Raw genomic sequence first — 25,902 nt, forward strand, 5'->3', positions numbered from 1 at the left:
ACTAAGTAGCCATGGTGCCCTCTAGTGCCCCCTTTTCCCCTCCTCACTTCTCTTTAAGCAGCAGCCAGACATCTAGAAGCTTCTCTGAGCACTGAACCCCACCTCAGTCTGCCCAGAGTTCCACAATGATGCCAGCACCCGATCCTTGTTGGTTACTACCGTCAACTCTTTCATGGACTGGTAACCCAAAAATAGGCAGTTAGTTAACTAATCCTAGAACTGACCACCCCTGCCAAAGTCATTGCAGCTATTTGGTCTTAATCACTCTCATTCCTTCTATTCCTGTTCCTTTCCAGTTAATCCTCCCATGGCACAATTAAAACATATGTCAGAGCACATCTTGTCTGTGCAGACACCTAGTAGTTCTGCTTTTCTCCCAGAATGGGATCTACCTTTCTCACTGTAGTCAGCTAGGCTCTTCCCGATACACCCCTTAAATCTCACCACCTCCTAACCCTCCATCCCCCTTCCAAGCATTCTTCAACATTCATTCTTGTTCCTTCATCTGCTGGCAATAGTCTTCCTATAAATCTCGAATGGGTCTGCTCCCTCACTCACACAGTCAAATATGTTGTCCCCCACACATGAAATTTTCCTCCATTTATATTCAGACACCTATAACGGTACATCTGTGCTGCTCCCCCACCAACCCCCAGGAAGGTCAAGTCCATGGAGGCTGATGTTCTGTTTCATCTACTCTAATGCCCATAGTTCCTGGCCGAGGGTAGCTAGTTCATAAAATTTGTTGAATGACTAGATGAAGGAATAGTGTACGTCTCAGACAATGACTAAGGCTATTGTTACATGACAGGAACTGATATGTAGATAATGCTTATTCCTTGCCCCTAGGAACTCACAGCCTCCTGAACAAAGATAAGGAAATACATATAACTTTAGCAGACTGTGATAAATGCTATCAATGAGGTATGCATAAAGCAGCATGGGGATGCAAGTGGTAAGACAGTTAATTTTTCCTCAAGGTCTAAGGACAAATAGAGATGGATTTGAACTTGAGTTGAGCTGCCTACTCATCAGTTGAATGTCTCTAAATTGCCCTTAACGCTAATTGCTTGCTGATACATCCTCAATATTGCCTGTTACCTTCGTGGATAAATCTGCCTGGATTTTCAAGGATGCCCACAATTCAAAAGGCTCATGCAAAGATGTCAGAGTCTAATTTTAGGTCCCAGAAACCATCAGCCTCCCCAGTCCTAAATAGGACCCAGGATAGGCAGCTACTGTTCCAAGGGCCTTGTCAAAGAAGACCTCTCAAAGAGCATTCGTTTGAAGTTCCTCCAAGTATTATTTATGTGGTAGCTGATGGTAACTCAGGATTCTGGCCTCTGGATACAGAGACTTGTCCAGCTCTACCAGCATGAATACAGAGGCTGGAATGAAGGGTTCCAGAGAAGACTCTCTTGGCTGCAACTGGCTCCATGAGACTTCTCTAGGACATGCCATGGCTCTTTTGAGTTGGTTCAGTTCAAACATGTTGGAACAAGAACATAGGTGGTATTAGTTCCCCAGCATCAAAGACATCCCTAACAGGCAGCACTTTGACAGCTCCCCTGGAAGCAGTGATGGTGCTGGGAGACATCCATAAACAAAAGGCATTAGGTAAAGCACCCTAGCTGTGCCTGCCTAGGGGCAAGGCTGTGTCTGTGTAGTCCTGCCTACCAAGGATGGACTCTGAAAACAGCACCAGCTCCAAACATAGACAGATGCACTCACATTTACGCCTTCCATTTCCCAGGGGTTTTCACACACGTTATTTAATTTGGTTCTCACAGCGGTCCTATGAGGTGGAACAGTCATGTATTTTATTGTTTTTATTAGTATTTTTCCCATTACAGTTTATTATAGAAATTCTGGAACGCATCAGAAGGCACAATGAACACAATAAAGATCACGTGTAATCATATCCTGTGAAATATCTATGGTGATGTATCTTTCTGCCCATCCCCCCCAAGGCAAAAATACATAAACAATCTATATAGCATTCTGTCCTGGGGGTGGCAGCTAAAATTGGCTCCAATTCCTATCCTATTGCCCATGCAAGTATGTCTGAAAATTTCTAGATGGGCTCAAAGCCTGTCCTTTCTATTCCATAAAGTTCCTGAGTTGCAAGCCACAGAGACTCAGGCTAAAACTAAAGCTGTTGGGAAACATGGCCTATCACATTGAATTGAGCAAAACCTGCAGATACAACCTCACAAAAGACAGATGCCCAAGTAACAGAAACTACCAGCAGTGGAGAGCCTACCATCACTTCAATAAACCAAAGCTTCAGGCTCCTTCAATCCATTCAAGATCCAAACCCCAGGGAGAACACCTCATCACTCTAGAGTATCTTACCTGTTTACAGCTTGTCCATGGACCTCAGAGCACCCAGACTGACAATGCAAGTACCATATTCAGGGCAAACAATGCCTTTCTGGAGGTCAAATTGGATTTCAGTGCACTTCCAATAATCAGGAGAACAGAAATTAGACTTCAGGTTCACCTATCTATCTTTATAACCACTAATCTGTGGGGAGGCATGTTTTTAGTACATGCCTTTCTTTCCATGGATTATACTGATTCCTAAGTTCACTTGACTTGGAAAACTCCCATTTTGCTTTCAAATCTCAGTTTGTATTTTTTTTTTATACTGTAAGGCATGTTCTGTGACTTCCAATCACAACAGTGCTTGTTCCCTCTATTTTGTTCGAAAGCATCATAACTGTTGCCTTACGTAAGCAGAAAATTCCTCAAGAGCCTGACTACCCTTGATATATATGGCCTAGCATAGGAGAGGATTTGCCTGAAGAAGAGGAAGAACCAGAAATGGCCTCTGGGGGAAGAAGTCAGGTGTTGGAAATGCGGGGAGAATGTAGGTGCTGAAATGGGCATGTGCCACACACACCTACAAGCCCCAGCCTCAGAGCCATCAGATGAAGCACCTGCAAACGGTGTGCCTTGGCCAATATCTATACAATGACTTCACAAAACTTGTCTAAACCGCAAGCCCATGCATTCAAGGAAGCTAGGCTATCCTGCAACCCATTGCGTGTTCAGCATCCCATCAGAAGGCAGGAAGTGGATTATCGCCTTCATTTTCAGTCATCTGAAAAAAAAAAAATCCAGGAATGTGGAACACAAAGAGGGATGCGGACTCTGTCACTACCCTGTACCAAAAATAACAGAGTCCCACTGTATGAGGCTGTTGGATTGAACTGGATGGATACTTACACCCACCATAGCACTCAGGAAACTGTGTGTAGCAATCACCATCAGAACTACCATGACAGGTCTTCTTTGGCAAAATGATAACAAGAGATAACATTTACGAGATGCCCCCTATGTAAACAGGCACTATGTAAGGCACTTTACATAATCAGTCTCAGTTAACTCCTATACAGCACACTGTGGCCGGTCGTGGTCAATGGCGATTGCACCCCCTCCAGGATTACTTCCTATCCTGCAGTGGCTGGTTAAAAACTACAGTTCCCAGAATGCCTTGCAGCTTATAGTCCTCGTGTGATTTTGATTCATCCATTTGGAAGTCAGAACCGGAACTCCTCACTGAGCTAAGTAGGGTGATACGGAGTTTGAAGTGTGCTATTCGGTTTTCTGATATATACCCAGATGGTCTAACAGTTTGACTCTGGAGTCAGCGGTGGTAATGGCAGATTTCAAATCTCTTCGTTTCCCGTGTTCTTGGACTACTCCTGTGGTGATGTGATCCTGCGTTCAGAAGTTTGGACAGTGGCCTCCTGTTTCCCCCGCTTTCTGACTGGCAGATGTAAGTGCCCTCTTAGTTGGCTGGTAAAGTGATGGCATTTTGGAACTTCTTAATATTGGCTGAGGCTAGAGTCTGTTCCCCGTGCCTTTCAACAATTTTATAAGTACCTGGTCCCCTATATTCTATCCTTCTCTGCTTAAGGAACCTTAAATGTTCATGTTATCTCCAATGAAGCCTGATGCAGCCATTTTATAGGTGAGAAAACTAAGGCAGAGAATAATTACGTGCATCATCTAAGATCGTGGAAGCAGTGGGTATAGAAATTTGCGCTCTGAAAGTTTGCTGGCTTTGCTGGTTGTTTGACACCACACCCTCATACTTTCATCATAACTTCAAATGGACACTTTCTATGTGTTATAACATATGTTAAACCCCACAGATGTGGAAGTTAAAAACAAAGCAGAGAACTTTCTTCTAGCTCTCCTGATTTGTAACAGACAGCACGATAGTTGTAAGTGCATTTAAATTGCAGTATGACCTGCTACTGGTTTGCATTGGAAAGAGGCATGTAGCATTTGAGTGCACACAGTGTACATCAAAAGCAGGCTGTGAAAGAGCTGGTGGCTAAAGGGATTCATTTCAAAAGTTGATTGACATATAATTCAGTAGAAATATTGATAAGAACAAATGGAGAAAGTTAGGAAGAATGGAAGGAAAGAGTGAGTAAATAGGCCGGCATCCTTCCCTTTCATGGAACTCTTTGATGGGTCTCCAGACTATCCCATAGTCCCTGGACCAGCAGCTTTAATGACTTCGTCACATCCCATTTGGGATTCTAAAGAAAAGTGTAAGCCCTGAGTAGGGAGAGAACTTGAAAGGAGTGAGCTGCCCCACTGGAAATCCCTTTCTAGTGCTGAGCAGGGAGGACTTGGTGGCCAGGTCACGTGAAACATATGATCACTGCTGACTGAGGAAGAAAGCTCTGGAGAAGCGACTGATTCCCAATAGAGGTGTAATCTGCTGTTGGCAGAAGAAATACTCCAGGGATGTGAGCTTCTGATGAAGCTACAGAAGGAGTGGGGCCAGGAATGTGCCCCAGGAAGGAATTTCAACTGTGAGTTTCAAAATTGAGAGTGACTTGAAAGAAATACCTTCAAAGTTAGGGATAAAACTGGGGCTTGACAATCGATAATGAATAATTATAGAGACATACCGAAAAGTTCCCTGGGGGATAAAGTTTTATTTTCTTTAGAGATTTACACTTCCAGGCTACAGATACCTCTCTTTGACATGTATTTATTTAAAGAACCACCTTCCACAAACTAGATCTACTTGGTTCCCAGATTCACAGGGTACATGCTTATCCCTGAGGTAACACAAAGGCATCATTCCCCAATTGCTGTTAAGAGAAAAATAAAGAATTACATGGGCCTTGGGTTTGTGGATCTATAGCTAAAACTGGTATTGGCACTACAAATTCTACAGAAAACCAACAAGAAAAAGTAATAGGAAATCATTTTAAAATTTTGATTACATTGTATTTTGTTTATTTTGCTTGCATGGGTGTATGTGTCTCAGAAGGTTGCACACATGCCTCAATACATGTGTGGAAGTCAGAGTACACAACTTCCGAGAGTTGGTTCTCTTCTTCCATCATGGGAGTTCTGGGGATGGAAACTCAGATAGTCAGGATTGGTGGCAGGCACCTTTCCCCACTGAGCCATCCTCTTGAGCCATCTTGCCAAGCTATCTAATAGGATATCTTGAGGCAAAGGTGGTGTAATCAGGGTTCTCTAGATGGACAGAACAAATAGAATGAATCTCTTTATAAATATAAAAACGAGATTTGTTAGAGTGGCTTGTGGGCTGTGGTCCAGCTAGTCCAATAATGGTTTTCTACCAACAGAAAGTCCTAAGAATCCAGTGGTTGTTCAGTCCACAAGGTTGGATGTCTCAGCTGATCTTCAGTATATGCTGTAATCTCTAACAAGTAGGCTAATGCCAGTGAAGAAATACACTTGCCAGTGAGAGCAAAAGCAAGCAGGTAAAAAGAGAGCAAGCTTCCTTCTTCCATGTCCTTTATATAGGCTGCCAGCAGAAGGCATGGTCCAGATTAAAGGTGGGTCTTTCCATCTCAGAAGATCCAGATCAAAGGTGGGTACTCCCACTTAAAATTATTTAATTAAGAGAAAACCCTCACAGTTGTGCCCAGTCACTTAGGCTTAAGTTGATTCCAGATGTAGTCAAGTTGATAACCAAGAATAGCCATAACAGATGGACTTTGAAGATGCTCAGGTGAAATACATATCCCTGGTGGATGGCTTCATTTGTTTTAAGAAGCAGGGACCTGTGGTCCTTTGCAGTTTATCAGTTGACATTTTCAGACACTTGCCAGGTATCGTGAACAGTTTCTCCTTCAATCACTCAACTCAAAATATAGAGACATGACGAACACCCACTATCCATCCATACAATATGAATTCACTTTCAACTGAGTGCTGGCTTCTCAGGGCCACCAAGACATGCCAGTCTTATAACTGCAAACAGTCAACCAAACATAAATGAAGCTCTTACAACTGTTTCTTCCCCTTCCTGTCTGAGAGTAGAATTACTCCTCCTTTGTCCCAGTGTAGTTAGACTCCTCTGTGTGGCTGTGTGACTGGCCAATGGGTTTGAGGGGAAGTGACAGTTATCACTTTCCTGCAAAAGCTCTGAGAGCCAATTCTTGCTTTATGGTGGTCTCACTTCTCTTTTCTATTGTGACTGGCAATGTTACAGTACCTTGTCCTTTGTCAGCCTGGTTCTTGGAGCCAAGCAATATAGAATCGATACCCTGAGATTTTTAGCAAGAGTGAGAAATAGCCTATGCTTCTGTCAAGACTGATGTCTGAGGTTACTTCTTACCATAGCATAATTTAGCCTAATCTGACTTATACAAGGTAGTCCTATAAAACTAACATTTACTGAGTGCTTACTATATATCCTGAACATTGTGCTGAGGGCTTTAAATGCATTATCTCATTGAAGTCTTGTAAAAGCACCACAAGATGTATGTATATGATATTGCTTCTGTTTTATAGATGTTGAACTGAGTCCCAGAGCTAAGTTCAACCCATGCTGTTATTTAAAGCTAGAATGGAATTTTAGAATCTAGTTTGCCTGGATACAGAATCTATGGACTTAACTACTGTCTTGGCCTATTATGTGTTTCCGTAACCAAATATCTGACACTGGGTCATGTTTAAAATTCTAGTGGCTGGAAAATGTGAACAGTGTGGTGCTGTGAAACCAAACCAGTCTGGAAATTACCATTAATCCCATCAGCAGAGTGATCATGCCTCTGCTACCTCATGTCCTACACAGCTTTGATTGTCAACTTGGCACAGCCTAGAGTCACCTGAGGTGGAGGATCTCAATTGAGGGATGGTCCAGATGGTATTGTCTTGTGGGCATGTCTATGTGAGATTTTCTTGATTTATTATTACTTGACACAGAAGGGCCTAGGCCACTGTGGGAGCACCAGCCCTGCACTGTATAGGAAAGCAAGCCAGCCAGCAGCATTCCTCCATGGTTTCTGCTGCAGTCCCTGCCCTGACTTCTCTCAGTGATGGACTGTGACCTGGAAGTATAAGCCAAATTAATCCTCTCCTCCGCTAAGCTGTTTTTGCCAGAATGTTTTATCACAGCAACAGGAAAGAAACTAGATTGCCTCACTCTAGGCCCTGCCTCTTAAAGGTCCCCAACCTCAGTATCACTGCCCTGGGAACCCAGCCTCTCCACACATGAATCCTTGTGGGTAAAAACAACAACAACAGAAACCATTGTGCCATATAATTTTAGGTCAAAAAATTTGAAATAGTTTGTAAGTGCTCTGAGCGTTTTAAAGGTGGAGTGGTCAGTACACATTAGAACTTCTTGGGAAGAGATTAATAGAAAAAGTGAGAATTGCAACATGGGCCAGTGGTAGAGAGGAAAAAATAGAAGCTGTAATGTTCTCTGGCCTGTTTAAAATGGGAAGGGGGAGGGAATAGGCCTCATCTGTCTGGGTGAAATAAGGCAATACAATGGGTATGCCAAACCTGGAAATTGGTTTAGTCTACCCTTAAGAGCATCACAGTCAGAAAGGGGTGATAAGGCATTTACCCAAATTACTATCATAATTCAGGCAAGCTGGACTCCTCTGTAAAGGTGTTAAGATGTACCAAAGCAAGATACAGCAGAAATCTCTTCACCATGGCAGGATTGGGGTATGAAACAAGAAGTCAGTAGCAGGAGGGGCAGCACAGTGACCCAGATGCTGAGCACATACCAGTCTCTGTCCTACTCCAGAAGGTGCTGATGGAGAAATAACCCAACTAGATTAGTGCAAGTTGGCAGGAGAAATACATCTCCTGTTGCCAATGCCAATGACCAGAAGGGCTAGTGGGGCAATGAAGCTATCTTGCTACATTTTATCTCTGTGACATAAGTTCCTTCATGGGATGACACTACCGCTTCTTAGTGTCCTCAGTGGGGTCAACACATGGGACCAAGTCCCAGGATCTCCCTCATCAGCTTCTCAGATTCTATTCTTGGTGGTCTGGAGTGTCACCAAGAGTCTTTTTTGTTTGTTTTTTTGGTTTTTTTTTTTTTTTTTTTTTTTTTTTTTTTTTTTTTTTTTTGTCCAGGTCCCATGTGCTTTCAATATTGATAATCTTTGAACCTTAATTAGAAACTCATTCCACAATAACATCAAAGAAAATGTTAAAGAAAGCTTACAAACAGAAATGTAGGAAATAATATAATGGGTTTTCTAAAATATATTCATATTCCTTTAAGAATTTATTGATGAAAAAGTAACTCCGAGATGGGCAAAAGAAAATTGGAGTGAGGTAGTCCATGGACCTCTAACATTATACCCGAATGTGTTGGTTCATTTATGTCTCTGTTGGAGAAATGTAAACTTTCATTAGGTTTTTCAAAGAAGCTGTGACTCATCTTTAAGGTCATGAAGTGCTGCAGTGGGCTTTAAGGGCAGTGTGAGTGACACAGGAGAGGGGACACATCAGAAAAGCTTGTGGTACTGTGAGTTTCGGTGGAGTGTGCAATACCTACAGAGCAATGGTAGAAAACAGTGTCAGGAAAGGACAAGCTCATACAAGGCCTTGAATACCCGTTATTTGTAATATAATAAGAAGCCATTGGAGGTTTGGAGGCAGAGAAATAATGTGTGGAGTCTGTGCTTCTGGAAGATAAAACTATCAGGTGTGCAGGAGGTCTGCGAGAGGAGACAGAACACTAGAGACAGCCAGCGGCAGGCCACACGTGGTGCTAACAAGAAGGTAAAATAAGTAGAAAGCTGTAAATAGAAGCAAGGCATGTAATACACTTGACTCTACACATCTTCCATCCCACACTCACAGGATCAGGCAACCATGGGCCTGAGTAAAATCGTATCAGTATTGAACAAGGGCTAGACTTACATTTTTCTTGTGATTACTAGGTAATCCTGTATAACAACCATTTACATAACTTTTATATTGTCTTGGTTATTTAATAAGTCATCTAGAGATTATTTATGCACATTCCCTATCATTTAATGTAAGTGAACTAGGCATCCTTGAATTCTTACATCCACAGGGGTCTAGACCTAACGTCCCATGTAATGCAGGCATGACTTTAGTTGACAGCAAGATGGAGTCAGGATGACAACCTGAGATTGATTGACAGAGAAAAGATTTGCTATTTTCAGGAAAATTTAAGTTAGGTGTAATAGCAACTAATATTTATTGACCAAAACTATGTTCCAGGCAGTAACAATGTGACTTCAGCACATTACTCCTAAAACCTGCTCAAAACCTCTACAAAGCAGTTAATTTTATTTTCCTCTGCTATAGATGAGGAGATGGAGACACAAACATGCATGTCCAAGGACCACACAGTTAAACCAGAGAGGAGTGGAGCCTGGAACTAGAGCCTATAAAAACATGAACAGCCCTTTTTTAATATTTTATTTATTTATTTGTTTGTTTGTTTGTTTATTGGTTTCTCGAGACAGGGTTTTTCTGTGTAGCTTTGGAGGCTGTCCTGGTAGTCACTCTGGAGACCAGGCTGGCCTCGAACTCACAGAGATCCATCTGCCTCTGCCTCCCCAGTGCTGGGATTAAAGGCGTGGGCCACCAACACCATTTTCTTAACCATCATTTTTTTTCTCATAGAAGTCATCATGAGTTCAGATTTAGGCTTCTTTCAGCACACCATTTGAATGTCCATGGGGTGATGTCTAGAGTGCACTTATTTGGGAAAGTAGAACTGGAGTTTGAAACAGTGATCAGAAAGGGGGCAGTAAAACATGGGTGGTGGTGGGGAAAAGGGCAGTAAAGTCTAAAGGTGGGACCCAGTGACCTCTGGGGAGAGTGGGGAGGAAAGGCAAAGGCTGAGAAAATGGAATCGTAAACACAGAAGGCTGCAGAATGGTCACTAACATGCAAGCTGGAGTGGCGGATGGTAGAAGCAGAGAGGTCACCGAAGAGAAGGAACTGAGAAGGAGCCTTTGAAGTTGTCAATTAAGAACAGTTCCGCAGAGAGTAATTTGAGTTAATTATTTAACAGGAGTTTGAAGGAAGATGTTCCAGGGTGACTGGGTAGTGATGAGAGAAGAGGGTGACAGTTACTGCATTTGCAGTGGTTGGGAAGCAACATCCGGTAGGTAGTTCAAGGATGTAGCAAAAGATTTTCATTTGCTTTGACATATTAGCATGCAAGACACTTGAGCATGCAGTAGGCTATGGGGAAGAGGCAGGGCAGGGAAATTGTTACTGTGCAAGGCAAAGTGGGGAGAGAGGATGGCATAACCCGATGAAGTACTGGGGAATGACTAGCCATGGGCCGGCAGCGAAATGTTCTGTTTTCTAATAGAAGAGAAACTGTAGATAGATGAACCTAAAGAGTTGGAGGTAGAGAGAAAGAAGGGTGTGGCAGTAGTGGCTGCTGGCAGTACTTCTGAGGAAAAGGGACAGAGGAGAGTGGACACATTTGGCAGGAACATCATTAAGAAGCCACCCCAGCAGAGCCTGCAAAATTAATGTAATGCAGTTGGCCCTGGGTGCTAAGACTTCTCTGGCATTGGAAAAGATAAATTGTATTAGTTTTGTAAAACTGTCACCATGCTGGACATGGGGAGACATACTTGTAATCCCAGTACTTGGGAGGTGGCAACAGAAAGGTCAGGGGCTCAAGATCATCCCCTGGCTACCCAGTAAATTCCAGAATAGCCTGGGATATACTAGACCCTGTCTCAAAATGAATGAATGGAATGAATGAATGAATGAATGAATGAATGAATGAATGCCATCAATATTACCATCACTGTTAATATGGCTGTAATGATAGTCTGGGTGTACAAACAGGATTTCCATGATTAATCTAGGCATATAACCACCACCCTCCATCCCACCCCTAGAAACACTCTTAACCCATTCTTCTGAAAATACACGCTTGTTGTTGGGCCCTGTACCCATTAGCATCTTTGGCTAGAGAAGTCACCAAGGAGTGATTGCTGCTTCTCCTCCACAGACGGAGGACTCGAGATGTCCCAGATACCTCAGAAATCTGGATGACAGAGTTGCCACTTGGGTTTTTCACTGGGTAGCTTTATTACAAGCTTGCAGTACATGTCTTATTAAGTCTAAATGAACAGAGGCCAAATATCCCTCACTGGGGGGCCAATTAAGTGGGGCTAGACAGATCTCTTATAATCGTTGCAGTCAATGGGCAGTAATGTCAAAGAGGTTAAGTGACTCATCCAAAGTCACATAGCAGGTTGCTGAGTTGGACCTTAGACCCAAATCTCCACAACCAATGCTTCTTTGTCTAGACCTTGAAGAGTGGCTTGTATACAGAATGTCCTGAGTGGAGTGTAAATGCTCTCAGTGGTTTGGCATCCAGGTCCAGGAGCTGTGATGGTCCACGTTCCTGTCAGCGGGATTGAGAAGTGCCTGGGTAGATGGTAAAATGCACCACTGGGTGTGTTTTAAGGGTACATTCGGAAAGAATGAAGCACAGCAAGAAGGCTCATCTTGAGTACTGCCGTCCATGGGGAGCCAGGATGGAATCAAAGGAGGGAAAGGAGGAAGCCTGAGTATGATCTGTTTAGTTCCACCACACCGTCCCCACCGTGATGGGCTATGACTTCTGAGTGTGTCAGAACTCTCCTCCCTTCACTCGTTCCCTTTTTCCTCTTAAAAACTCTTTACATTTTATATAGTGTGCACATGTATAGGACAGTCTGAGGACAACTTGTGAGAATTGGTTCTCTTTTTGCATCATGTGGTTTCCGGGGATTGACAGGCCGGTGCCAAGCATCTTTACCCCCTGAACCATACCTCCAGCCTTAATTTGTTTTACTTAGGTATGTGTTTGTGGCATTAGAAAAGTCCGGCGAGCTCTGACACACAAATGTCTCTTGATGTTTTTAATCATGTAGCATTTTCGTCTTGCAGCAAGCATTAGTTTAGTTTCCTATTGTTTCTGCATCGTGTTACCACAAATGCAATGGCTGAAAGCAGCATATGTGCATTATTCCCATAGGGTTCCAGGCAATGGAACTCTGAAATGACTTTCACTGGGCTTCCACCCAGAAATCAGTAGGTCTGGTTCTTACACAAGCTCAAGGAGAGAATTTGTGTCCAGTTTCCAATCGGTGGCCTTGCTAGCTACACCTTTCTTCCATTTTCAAAGCCATAGCTGAGGCTCTTTAAAACTCTTTTTTGTCTCTGCATCTGTCTTCTACGTCACCCTGGCTTCTCAGTCTTCACTCCTGTAAGGACTTCCTGGGATTTCAGGGTGGCCACCCTAAGTAACCCGGAATCATCTCATCTCTAGAGCCACCACTTAATCACATTGGCAGTGCCTCTATTGGATATGAGGAAATTCCTCTTTTCAACAACACTGTCAAGTTCTTGAGTGAATAATCCCCCCTTCCCCAAGATGTCTGCATCCCCATCCTGTGGAAAGGCCATCAGTCAGCCTATCACAGGATAAGGAACCAACAGACACTGCTGTGGCTATTTGTCAATTAATCGATGAGCAAGTATCTGTTGGGCATACTACGTGCCCAGCCCTAATATGAGAAGGGTAGGGAATATATGCCACATGAGACATGCTCCCTTCCCTCAAGAATGTTCTGCTAAGAAATAATTAGACTTTAAACTCTGTGGCACTTGCCATAAGTGCCACAGGGCTGCACAAAACACTCTCTGGAGCTGTACAGGTTGGAGCAATCTATGAAATTTTCATGGGGAAAAATCCAACGACTTAAAATAAATGTGTAGCTTATAGATGGAGCGAGAAGGGGAGAAGCAATTGAAATGGGTTGGGTTATGGAAGTCAAAGTGAGGCCACAGGAACGAAATAAGGCTAAGAAACAGATTGCCCGGGATCAGGGGTCACAAGCCAAATCCAGCCTTCCGTCTCTTTTTATAAATAAAAGTTTTTATTAGAACAGCCATGCTTACTTGAAATATGACTTCTTTAATGCTTTAATGACAGAGATGGACAATTCTAACTGAAATCAAATAGCCTGGAAAGCTTAAATATTTTACTGCTGGCCCTTTATGGAAGAAATTGGCAACCCCTACCCTACATGAAGAATGCTCACCAAGCCCCTTTGCAAGAAAGGCACAAGAGAAGATTAGAGCCAAGTACACCAGTGAGGGGTCTGGTCTACCTGACTCTCCTTTTGTTTGGATTAGCACAGTTTTCTGTTCTTAGTACAGAAGTGGATACTGGAGTTTCAGACCCTTCAAAGTTTGCCATATCTGCCTCATTTTGGGGTTACTAGTGTTGACAAAACAGCTTTCACCTCAAAGAAATAAAAGACATGGCTTATTCTGGAGCCACATATGAGTGACTATGGTCTAGGGACACTGACAGGTCTCCCCAAATATCATGTTCTGATGAGGTAGCACTGAACTTTTTATAGTGACAGAACAAAGAGTCATACATCAAGACCCTTTTCAGATACACTGGTGGTGACATCAGGTAGGCCATATGGAAAGAGCTCTGCTATAGGCCTTGGATGTGATCTGACAACACTCTTAGATCTTTGATTGGTGGGAAATTGGCATTTTGTTATGTTAAAACATTCCAAAAGTCTTTATCTGTTTGGCAGGATGGTAGTTCCCACACGGATGGGGGGCAAGGAATGGCTATTCAGTAAGCTAAAGACTGCCCAAGATCAATTATAATTTGGCCCAGAAACTGCAGCATCCCAACCCCTCTGCATAACCAGTCAATCTTTACAGTTAGCTTCTGTCCAGGACTACTCATTCACACTTGGCTACTGAAGGTGTGCTCAGGAGAGAGATGTGGGGTGGCAGTCATGGCACAAGCAGAGCCTTGGGTGGTTCATTCCTTGAGATCATGAGATAATCATTACCAGTTCCAAACTTCTCTGTCTCCTTACAGAATACACAAGGGGCCATCCTAGCTCTTATCTGCCAGCTGGGGCTCTGGGGAAAATCTTTAGAACGACACATGTTTTGGGTGCGCTCCTTGAAGGAAGCAGCCTGTCACTGCCCTCACACACTTTTATATGACTCTTTCAAGGGTGCACATGGGCTGGTGTCTGTGCAGAGGTCAGCATGTGTCTGCCTCCTGAATGCTCAGATTCAGTCTTGCAGCTAGTTCACCCCATTCCATGCTTCTGAGTGAAGCTTAAGACTGCCAGACCTTCCCTAAGTCTCTTCTACATCAAATGGGGAGTGGACAAGAGGGGAGGCATGGATCAGCTACCAGAAGCTCCTAGCAGCTGAGCTTGCTTTGTGCATAGACTATGGAGGAAACAACAAAAACTGGTCTCTGCTATTCCAGGAACTCAGAGCCAAGTTGAAAGCTCAGCACAGACATACAGTGTTAAATAAAAAGAGATGGCAGACCCTGATGAAGGGGTGTGTGTGTCGGGGGGTGGGGTGGGGAGGGGGTGGGGAATGGAAAGTTGACAGGAGTTTCTGGAAAGGAGATGAGCATGAGGCACATAACTCTCAGAGGAGTCTAGAGAGTGCTTTAATGAACATGGTATTGGTTTGGTCTTGAGCAATCAGTCTCATTTATATTGGGAGAGTGGACAGGAAATATATATGAAGTGTAAGGGAGAAGATGGTAGAAGCGTGGCATTGTATTTATGAATGACAGTCCAGAAAAATAAATAACTAAATGACTAGGAAGTTAGGACATTGAGTTGCACATCTGAAGTATGCAGAACTTCCCAGAGCTCATCATACCTGCTGTAGAGTCTCCCTGTGCATATGAGGCCAATTCATCAGTCTTCTAATACACACGAGATGAAAAACAAGGTATGAGACAATGTATGATAATTGCCAAATGGGCATTATAGACAGTAACTGCTGTACCTGGGTCCCTCCCAGCAGGGATGGTTCTCTGATGGAATGTTATTTTTTTTAAGTCAGTTGTATTTTGACAGACATTACTGGATTTTGCGGATGATCACTTCTGCTTGTTCCCATCGAAGGATGAAAGAGATGAGTACACTATGAGGGTGATATATCCCTGCTATTTACAGCCCTGGGACCTTTCTTCCCATAAGTCCCTCTAGGGTTCTTTCCTCTCCCAACCACAGCCTCTCGGAACAGCCTCTGCTGGTACCTTCTTCTCAATTGAGTTTTACATGGATTAGCAGCTAAGTCATCCAATGATGAAAACAAGCAGAGTGATGAGTGCACGAGGCTGTCCAATGTCACTCTTGACTAAGCAATCCATACTCAGTGTAGAGTTGGCTTGGCAGTGCTCCAGGTTGTAGAAATATGTGGTGGTAGACTCTCTGTCTCCTGGATGCATGGCTATGGTTTTGTCATCTCAAGATTTTGCCAATGAATGTGTTGCCTAGACCTAATAACTAGGCTCTGAGATGTAATGCTCTTCTTAGTGGAACTCTCTAGCTTCCCCATGTGCACCTGCATGGAAGAGCTTAAGACTCTTCATTCTGTTTGCTTCAGGCTTTCTATAGAGATTTCTAGACTTGGCCTGTCAACGCAAGCTACCTACAGTACCACATCCATCCATCCTAATATTCAGAGAGTAAGTTATGGAGGTGTGAAAATTCTCTGTGGAGAAGTCACATAGAGAGAACAGGGTGAAACATATTGCTGATGCAGTGTTGAGACTGTCCTAGTTGGAACAGTCTCAGGAGTTTCCTCAGCTCTAGTTGTCTTATGCAATCTCATGGGTTACCATTTTCTTTAGCCTTTCTAGATTCTGTTTCCCAAAGATGAGTGCAGTGAGGTTTTCTTAGCTCATATCACATGCTGCTCTTCAATATAAGGTGACTTTGTGCTACTGCCATCAAGAAGTGACCTAGAGAAAGCAGTGACATCAAGGTCAGGAAAGGTCAGCAGCATCTACCTGCTTCTCTTGAAAGGCTTATCTGGGGGACAGTTGCTCTTGAATCCCAGTTGCCATGCCATGAGGAACCCAAACCACACAGGAAGGCTAGGGGTAGTGCTTGGATTGACAGTGCCAGCTGATACTGACCACCAGACATGTCATTATGCAACCTGTTAATCTCAGCCTGCAGACAGGGCTTTCAGTTGCTTTGCTCCAACAGCAGAGTGAAGACCAAGGCGTGTTGAATCAATGGCCCTGCTCAAACTCCAGACTCATAGGATCTGTTCAAATAAAATGTTGCACTCTATAACACTTAAGTTCAGGGTGGTTTGTCATGCAGTTAATAGTAACTAGAACACTGACCCAACCTTAGCTTTCAGATAAAAGCACAATCCCCGAGCTGCTTCACTGTTCACATTTGCCCAAAGTCTAGTTTACTCTCTGTTTCTGATACTCTCCTGGAGTAACTTGTAGAATCAGTTTTCTTCTTTATCAGCTTTTCCACTTCTGTCATGCCTGAGGCGTGTGTATGCTTGTACTTACTGTTAAGACTCTTGCACTTTGATGAAGACACTAGTAGCTTAGTGTCTGATGCTCAAAGAGGCCAGAAGAGAGCTCCAGATCCTCTGAAACTGGAGTTATGGACTTAAGCCACCATGTGAGTGCTGGGACCCACACTCAAGTGCTCTATGAGAGCACTGAATGTTCATAACTAATGAGCCATCTCTCCATCCCCATGTTAGTCTTGTTTTAACATTCTATTTTACTTGATTTTTCTCTTTTCATTAACAACAGCAGCTAATATTTATTGGATACTTCATTTGTGCCTCACTCTGTACTAATGTCTTCTCATTTACTTAAGAATTCTCTTACATTAGCTCCTATCACTATCCACTATCCTTCTTTCTAGACGGGAGAATGGAGGCTGTGAGACCATGCTCGGCTGGCTTACAGCCATCTCAATAGTAACTGCGATGAGGCCTCAAGTCAAGACCTATTGACCGAAAGTCTGATAGAGATCTGTGATTGCTGATTAATATATGTTTATATTGTTATCTTTCCAAAGTCGAGTTTATACTAACATCATAATTGGGTGGGATATATGCATTAATCAAGAGATTCACAATTGTGGATTCTTGAGAAGGGATGCATTCTCTTCAGCATTTGCAGCACAGAGCTCATGGTCACTGTGTGGACTCGAAACACACTGCCTTAGAGGGGTGTTTGAGAAAGAGTCTCAAATTTGCAGAATGAGTTTGTTTTCAAAACATCTTTGTTTCCACGCAACACATGCAAGTTGCCTTTGTATTCAGCTGAAAGGAAAGTTGTAGATGATCAGAGGGTAACTCCTTACATATGGTTAGTATAACTGTCAGTGGCTTTTATTGTTATTATTTAAAATATTAATTCTTAAATTAATTTTGCATCCCAGAGGACACATAGCAATGTCTGAAGACATTTGGACTGGGGAGGGCACTTGCATCTGTGGAATAGAGGTCTGGGACCTCTATTCATGCTGTGTATTCTATAGTGCTAAAGACATTCCCATACAGCCACAAAAGATGGCCTGATTCTAAATGCCAATAATGCTGAGGTTGAAAGTCTTAACAGTGGTGAAAGGTGTTCCCTAGAGGTCCCATTGCTGAACGCTTTTCTTACTGTTGCTCTCCAAGTAAGCCTCAGGCCACTTGGTCATCATGATGGTTATTTGGGGTGATGGATAATGTAATTCAAGCACTTGCTATGTACCAGGCACTGTTCTAAGTACCTTGCATGCACCACTCAGTCAGTGACTCCAGTGACTCTTAGTAAACTGACTCTTAGTAAAGTACCATCCTCACTGTATAAGTGAGGAACCTGTCTAAGACTACAAAAGCCAGAGGGGACTCCATCAAGGTGCAATCACCCCCACCTCCATTCTCAATCTCTTACCTCCAACAGTAGGCCTGAGAGTCTCCCTTGAGTATTTCCTGAGTGTCCACCTTGAAGAAGAATGCAGTGAGTGGGAATATGGCTCCATTTAACAGATGGGGAATTAAAGATGCTAGTGGCAGAAGGAAGCTGGCACACTTCCGTGGTCATTAAGCAAAACCACTGTCATAGAATATTCAATCTGTGGTCTTTTGTGGTTTATTATGCTGAGTGTGGATTTGTTTCCTGCTTTTGGTTGATTAACTAGTTACTTCAAATAAAGACTGCTAGGAGGATGGATAAGTTAAATGGGTGATCAAATACTAAGATGCCTTCAGAAATAGCATATTAGGGGAAATATGTTTCCTTCCTATGACTCAAATGTGACAGCAAAGCTAAGAGACAACTGAAAGTTGGAAGGGACTCACCCATTAATATATTTATATGTTGGTTTTCCTCCTGGGTCAAGTTTTTCTTTTGGGGTTTCTCAACCAACCTCACTATGAACATATAGTTCTGTCTGGGGGCTTTTGTATGTATTGTAAGATATTTAACAGTCCCCTTGGCCTATGTACAATAAATTCTGGTGGTTTGCCACCCAACCCAAGATAATCAGCAATGTCTCCAGACACTGTAAAATGTTCCTGGAAAATCAAAACTATCCCTAATTGAGAAAAATGTTGTCTGTTTTGTTTTGTTTTGTTATGTATCTCAGGCTGGCCTTGGACTCTCTGTGTAGTTCAGGCAGGTCTCAAACTCATAGCAATCCTCCTGCTTCTGCTTCCTAAGCACAGAATTTACAAGGGTGAGCCACCACACCCAGCTTTTGTTCTAGGCTGAGTCCCTGGGGGTCAGAATTTGAATGTCATTAACTCATTGCTTATGGCAGAACTTGCATGGGAAGGAAAGAACATGAATGTCTATGAGTTGAAGATTCACTCATCTCTTTTGGGAATAGAAAATAGAATTTCAGGGAGAATTCAGGAGAGACAAAATAGAGAAGGGAAGTGGGGAGGAATGGAGAGAAGGAAGAGCAAGAAGAGGAGGAGGTTGCTCCTAGATCCCAGTGACACCCACTGTGGCCATCCTGGCTGGAGACACAGAAGCAGGTATGAGAAGGACGTTCAAGCCCAATGAGGAGTTTCAGATGACTTTACTTCTGCTTGAACCAGAAAACCCACACTGGTTTTGCATTTGTGTTCTTCAGAGGGGACCAGAGTTATCTTTGTGTGCATGAATATGTGTGTGCGCATGTGTGTCAGCATAATTACCCGTCACTGATTAATCTTCAGACTGAGTCAAGCATTCATTGCAAATCCTTGAAACAAACAAGTCTATTTATATTTTAATTTTTTTTTTTTTGGATTTCAGGTTGATTTGTCTTTCTTCTGCATATTTATGAAGTTGTTGATCCCATGGTAACCTTTCTCTTACCTCTTGTGGATTGGAAGGAAGAGAGAGGGAGACAGAAACTGGCTCTGTCCCTTCCCTTCCCCAGATGCCACAGCACTCCCTGTAGTTCTAGAGGACAGTGAGGACAATACAAGAACAGAGGCAGCTTTTTTCAATTAAGGTGTAATTAATTAATTGGACCCCCTGCCCATGGCTGTCATTCTTATTTAAGGTGACCTCAGTTCTTGCTGAAATCTGACTTTGGTTCTGGACTCCTTTTACTTTCTTGTTATCACCACCTTCAATCTTACTCTGTCATTATTAGACCCGTATTTCTCCCAAAGGCCCTAATTTCTTCTTAAGTAGTTGAGACCTTTCTATAAAATTGATCAATGCATTTGAGTTATTGGAGAAACGCTGCAGTTTTCTTTGCTTGAGTATATAGTTCACAGATGGGGAAAAAAGCAACTATGAGGTCAAGGGTAACTTGCTCCCAGGTTGGCTATAGCCCCACCCCCACATCTGTCCATTAGCATACATCAAAATGGAAACATATTTAAGCAACTGGATCTTGTAGCTTGGGTCTATGCCAGACATTGTTCAGCTAATGCTTTGATCGACTGCAGACAATTTCTCAATAAATACTGTCATCAATTGACCTCCATGCAGGAATATTCTTCCAAATCTGTCAGGGTTGAATTCGGCCATGTGACTGTTTGATTTGTCTTGGCCTTGAGGTAAAAGAATGCTTTCTTGTTTCTTACTGTGGCAAATGGGCTATATATAGTTGTGATGCATGCACATGCTAGGCATGCCTGGCTCTCACCATGAAAAGCTCATGCTTTGGGAAACCGCTCATCTAAGAAACATGAAGATACACTTCCTCTATGAGCCATACCTGCAAGCTGCCGCCCAACTCAGACCAGTCTATCCTAGATCTACAGAGTCCTAGCTGACCGTCAGACCTGTAAGCAAAATAATGAATTCTTGTGGCTTTATAAAATATTTTTAGGCATATAGATCCCAAGCTTGGTGGCCTTAATATACCCAACTTTACTGAAAATGAATTTAAGGCATGTAACTTGCTATTGGGGGCACTAACTCTTGCAACTGAATGCCAGCTTCCCAAGGTCCATTGCATTATTATATAATGACTATTGTAATGACTGTGGACTGTTTGAGTAAGTCTGTATAGTGGTCAAAGAACTTTGATATGCTTTGCTTGCCTAACACATCAAAACTATAAAGCGGTATTTCCAAATACATTTTACAAGTGAGAAGACTGGGCCTGAGTGTAACGATGGGTAAGATGACAGGCAGTGGAAGGAAGCTCTTGGGTCTAATTCAGATCTTGTCTCACACTGTGGAGATATCTTATTTGTACAAATAAATTGTGTCTGAAGATCAGGACAAGAGGATGGAGCTTGCCACTAGCTAACAGACAGACAGGAAGTGAGATGACTGGGTGGAGAAAGGCGGGAGGAAACAGGAACTCCATCTCTTTTCAGCTGAGAAGTTGGCAACGTAAAGTGTGACTGTGGCTTTCTCCTTCATCTCTCTGATCTTCAAACAATATCACCACATCACACTGAGTTGTCAGAAGACAATTAGGTCCCAACCTTGCTCTTGTGTCCTACCACCCCCTCCGTGTGAACATGAGGCAGATACACACATTTCCTCTGTTCTCTCAGTACTTAATCCCAAGTTAAACAGATAGAAGTGCAACACTATTTCATCTGCCCTCCTACCCGGACCTGACAGCTGTCCCCCAACATGTGCTTTTCTTCACTAAAGGTCTTGAAACATTGTGCAGATGGGAAGCTCTGTTCTAGAACACTAGTTCTACTCAAGGGTTAGTCCATTAATCACCATGGCAGGAAACATGGTGGCATGCAGGCAGGCCTGGTGCTGGAGAAGGAGCTGAGAGTTCGACATCTTGATCCTCAGGCAGTAAGAAGTGAACTGTCTACCTTTCTCTTTTATTCTTTGAAAATTTCATACCCATTTAAAGTGGATCTGGATCATATCTACCCTCAACTCCTCTCTAACTCCCCATGGTATTTCCTTGTAAACTTTCTCTACCTCCCCAAACCCTGTGTGTGTGTGTGTGTGTGTGTGTGTGTGTGTGTGTGTAAAATCTAATGAGTCCAGTTAATGCTGTCTCTATGTACTTAGTATGTATGGGAATAGGAATGTAAGAAAATCCTGAGTAGCCACCTCCCCCTAAAAATGTGATTCTTCCTTCCCAGTAGCCATCAACAACCGCCAATAGCTTCCTTAGCTAGGGGCAAGGCCTTGTGTGGTGCTTTCAAAGAAAATGGCCCCCAAAGGGAGTGGCACTGTTAGGAGGTGTGGCTTTGTTGGAGTAGGTGTGGCCTTGTAGGAGGAAGTGTGTCATTGTTTGGGTGGGCTTTGAGGTCTCCTTTGCTCAAGCTTCCCTCAGGGTGGTAGACAGTTCACTTCTTACTGCCTGAGGATCAAGATGTCGAACTCTCAGTTCCTTCTCCAGCACCATGCCTGCCTGCATGCCACCATGTTTCCTGCCATGGTGATTAATGGACTAACCCTCTGAAACTGTAAGCCACTCAAATTAAATGTTTTTCCTTTACAAAAGTTGCTGCGGTCATGGTGTCTCTACACAGCAATTGAAACCTTAATTAAGACATCTTGTGAAGCCTTCGATGAATATTGAGTAGTGTGATATTGTGCAGGCAGTCAGAGCTGTTGGAACTTACTGGAGGCAACATCCCTGCCAGGTGCAGAAGACTCTGGATTTCAGCAGCCTCCCCTGTCCTGTGACTCTTAGGATCCTTCTACTCCTCCCCTTCTGAGATGTTCTGAGTCTACTCAAGGATCTTAGCATATACTCATCTTAGGAGATGGCAGCAGAAGTTAGCAAGCGCTCTCTGTGACAGGCCACCTGCTACATTTTTAGGCTTGGAATGCCACAGCTACTCAAACACAGGGTGGTGGAGAAGCAGTTACAGACACCATGAGCATTTCAGCCAACAAAACTTTCTTCATGCAAACAGATGGTGGGTAGAGTTTAGCTGCTGGCTATAGTATGCCCACCCCTGGTTTATAGACTGACAGCGAAGAGGCTGGAACACAAATTACAACACAATTCCTGTACCTGCTTTGAAGTTGCATCCTTTTGGTGAGGCCATGAGAAAGCTTTTCCTGTCTTCCTGCCCTTCTTCCCCACCTCCACCTCCCAATCAAGTCTTTCCTCCTTTTTTTTTTTTTTTTTTTTGAGACAGGGTTTCTCTGAGCTTTTGAGGCTGTCTTGGAACTTACTCAGTAGACCACGCTGGCCTTGAACTTACAGAGTTCTGCCTGTCTCTGCCTCCTGAGTGCTGGAATTAAAGGTGAGCACCACCACCACCACCTGGCAAGTCTCACTTCCTTCATTAAGGAAAGGGATTTATTATTTTTATATATGTATATGTGTGTGTGTGTCTACTACATGTGTGTGGGTGCCCAGAGAAGCCAGGAGAGGGCATTGGCTCCCTTGTGCCTGAGTTATAGACAATAATAAGCTCTCTAATATTGGTGCTGGGACCTGAGCAAGGGTCCTCTGGAAGAGCAGCAAGTGCTTCTTAACCATGGAATCATCTCTCCAGCCCCTTACCTCCAAAAACAAACAAACAAGCAAACAAACAAAATAAACACCCCACTATTTCTTTCTTGCTCTCTCCACTGTCTAACCAGCAAAAACCAATACTTACTGAACATCTACTTTGTGCCAGGGAGCAGGCATACGAAGGCTTGAAATCTCCACTTCTGCCTTGCACTCCCCTGACTCCTAGTCCCTCTTTGCAAGCTCCAGGTGCCCTGGGAAAGGGGAGGCAGCAGGATCCTGTGGACAAAGGGTGTCATCGGGCATGCCAAGCCCCTCCACAGGAGGCAGAAAGGTACAGGGCTCTCATGCCAGTCTCCATTTCAGCACTCCTTTCATCTGGAGCAAGACTCTTTAATTTGTAAACATTAATAACCATTATTATTATTAAAAAGGAAAGAAAGTGAGTAGCCCTGTAACTAATTACTTTAAGTGTTCTCAACAAGGCACAGTTCAGCTCTTTATAAAGCCTCCTGCTGTGCGGACCAGATTGTCATTATGATCGGCTCCTTCCTTAGACCTATTAATTTTACCCAGAATAACAGCAGAGCAGATGCAAGAAGAAGGCTAGTCTGATTAACATAATTCTTTTCAAAGACCATTTCCTCCCTCAGGGCCACCGTAGCGAGTCTTCTATCTTGTCTCAGATCTAATTACATTCAGGAGAATTCAGACACTGACGGGCGATCTCGGCAGATGTCACTTCTCAGATTTGAAGCACACTTCAGGATATGAAACCTTATCAGAAAATCAATTGAAATTAACAATCCCCCCTCCATCACTTCCCTCAGCTAACTCCGCTCTCTCTCTCTCTCTCTCTCTCTCTCTCTCTCTCTCTCTCTCTCTCTCTCCTTCCTCCCGCTCTCCCTCCCTCCTTCCTTCCTGCCCTCCTTCCATTCCCCTCCCCCTCTCTTGTGTCTTCTTTGGTCAGATAAAAGTTGTTTCCAAACACTAACCTTTCTCAGGAGGAGAGACAGCATTTCGTGGAATTCAGTAAACCTGAAAATTCAAGTCTGTGCCTAGCTTTTGAAGTGCTTGACTGCTTCCCCCTGCCTCAGCATAATGAGGGTGTGTGTGTGTGTGTGTGTGTGTGTGTGTGTGTGTGTGTGTGTGTGTGTGTGTGTGTGTGTATGTGTGTATGTGTGTTACCAGCAGCAGTTCCTGAAGGGCTCTATAAGGTATAAAAATAAGATAGAAACAGGAGAACCAGAGTGGGGCTTCCTGCCGCACACAGAAAGGACACATACCGAAAAGCCCCTCTCAAGTATCTGGTCTCTGATTGAAACCAGAGCCGATTTGGATCCCTGCGTCTGATCTTTGATGGGCAAGAGCCGTGGGCTTACAATGGAGTCTCTTGCTGCTTTTAATGAAGTATTTGACATTTCTCCTGCTGCTTTCAGTCGAGCTGTGGGATCACTGGATAGCTGCTCTTGGGGGAGCAGCGAATAACTGCAGATGGGGTTTTGGTACCCACTCCTAGGTCAAGACAGGACTCCTGCTACACGAGCATCCCTGCTCCTTTCTCAGCCTCATCCTGGGCTCCAGTGCCATTAGTTAGGGAGATCTCAGAATGTAGAGAATTGGGCTTGGACACCAATTACCTGAAAACCGAGCGCCTTACCTGTTCTGCCATGCACAGACTCCTCTGTGGCATACAGGGTGTCAACTCTTAAGTGGCCTGAGTACCGGGAAATAGCCGTGGGCAGAAGGCATGCACCGGTCATCTATTTTACATATCTTGGGAGGACAGTGAAGGAGTCAGAAAGCAATGGCACACATGTCTGCATTATGCATTGGCTTTTTTTGTGGGTTGCAGATGCTGCTCAGTGCCTTGCTGACACAGAGCTCAAAGCGGCCTCCGCTCCCTGAAGCACCATTGCAACAGCTGGCCTCGGCTTGGCTGGGCCTGGCTTTGTGTCTCTGTGGTGGTGTTCCTCAGGATGGCCAGCTGGGTGTTCTCCCCAGATAGCCTGTGGTGTTGGCAAGGCCCTCTGAGAAGCTGCCAAAGGGAGGAACATTGGAGCAGAATTGGTACCAAGCACCTCTCTGCAGGAACTCTGAGAAGTCTCTTGCTGTACACTGCTGAGATTGCAGCTGTAAGAGGAAACTCCAGAAAGGGGAGAAGAGGTGGAGAGAGTTATGGATCCCGGGTCCTGTTTGTCAGTTTCTGATCTGTGTTATATATCTTGCTTACTACCCCATTGAGAGACTGGGTGAATTTGACTTTTAAATAGTTGACTATGCTATATGGCCTTCCCTTGGTCTGGCCCTGAGAATCACACCAGTGTGTACATAATTAACAAGAGAGGGGCCTGGTGATTCCAGAGAAGTAGCTCTATCTAAGAAAGTTTAGACTTATGCTATAGTTAAGACAATAAAACAAGAGGAAACCAACCTCTATTCTCTTCCAGAATCTGAGTGAAATATCATCATTACGGTTCGTTCTTGTGGGAGAAAGAGGAGGCTCATTATGAGGGAAGGCAGGCCCATGCTGTGTCTGGGGGTCCTGAGCAGGGGGAGGTCTCCAGACCATCTGGGCTGTCACAAAGCCTGGAGGCAAACAAATACATTATGGTTGGTACTGCTGCAGCCTGACTGAGACATTAGGTTTCCCCACTATGCTCAGCATTCTATCCAACTTCTCTGAGTGCTGTGGCTTGCATGATGGTGCCCACTCGGGCCCATATATAGAAACTCATAGCTTGGGGTGGCACTGCTGCAAAGTGAGACCTGATAGAGGTTGTCAGGTGACCACTTGAGTTCCCCTGAGTGTTTCAAAAGGAGCAAACAGCCTGTGCATTTTCCTCTCTGTGTGCTGGGTCACAATACAACTGCTTGCTTCTATACATGTTTCCAACCAAGACAGGTTGTTGCA

At 43.7% G+C, this 25,902-nt stretch overlaps 1 protein-coding gene across 18 annotated transcripts in view; it reads left to right on the forward strand.

Annotated features, from left to right (window-relative positions):
* Positions 1 to 3,523: 3,523 nt before the first annotated feature.
* LOC100768856 (NXPE family member 4) overlaps positions 3,524 to 25,902 on the forward strand; it is a 231,962-nt gene continuing 209,583 nt past the window's right edge. For 14 of the 18 annotated variants that reach the window (XM_035443656.1, XM_035443655.1, XM_035443654.1 and 11 more), the window contains exon 1: positions 3,524 to 3,784. The gene's annotated coding sequence lies outside the window, so the exon portion shown is untranslated. Of the gene's footprint in view, positions 3,785 to 5,630; positions 5,769 to 25,902 lie in introns of all 18 variants that reach the window. The other 4 variants (XM_035443666.1, XM_027412074.2, XM_035443668.1 and 1 more) reach the window with 2 other exon arrangements.

This window comes from Cricetulus griseus, chromosome 4 (genome assembly GCF_003668045.3).
Source record: "Cricetulus griseus strain 17A/GY chromosome 4, alternate assembly CriGri-PICRH-1.0, whole genome shotgun sequence".
Classification (NCBI taxonomy): Eukaryota; Metazoa; Chordata; class Mammalia; order Rodentia; family Cricetidae; genus Cricetulus; species Cricetulus griseus.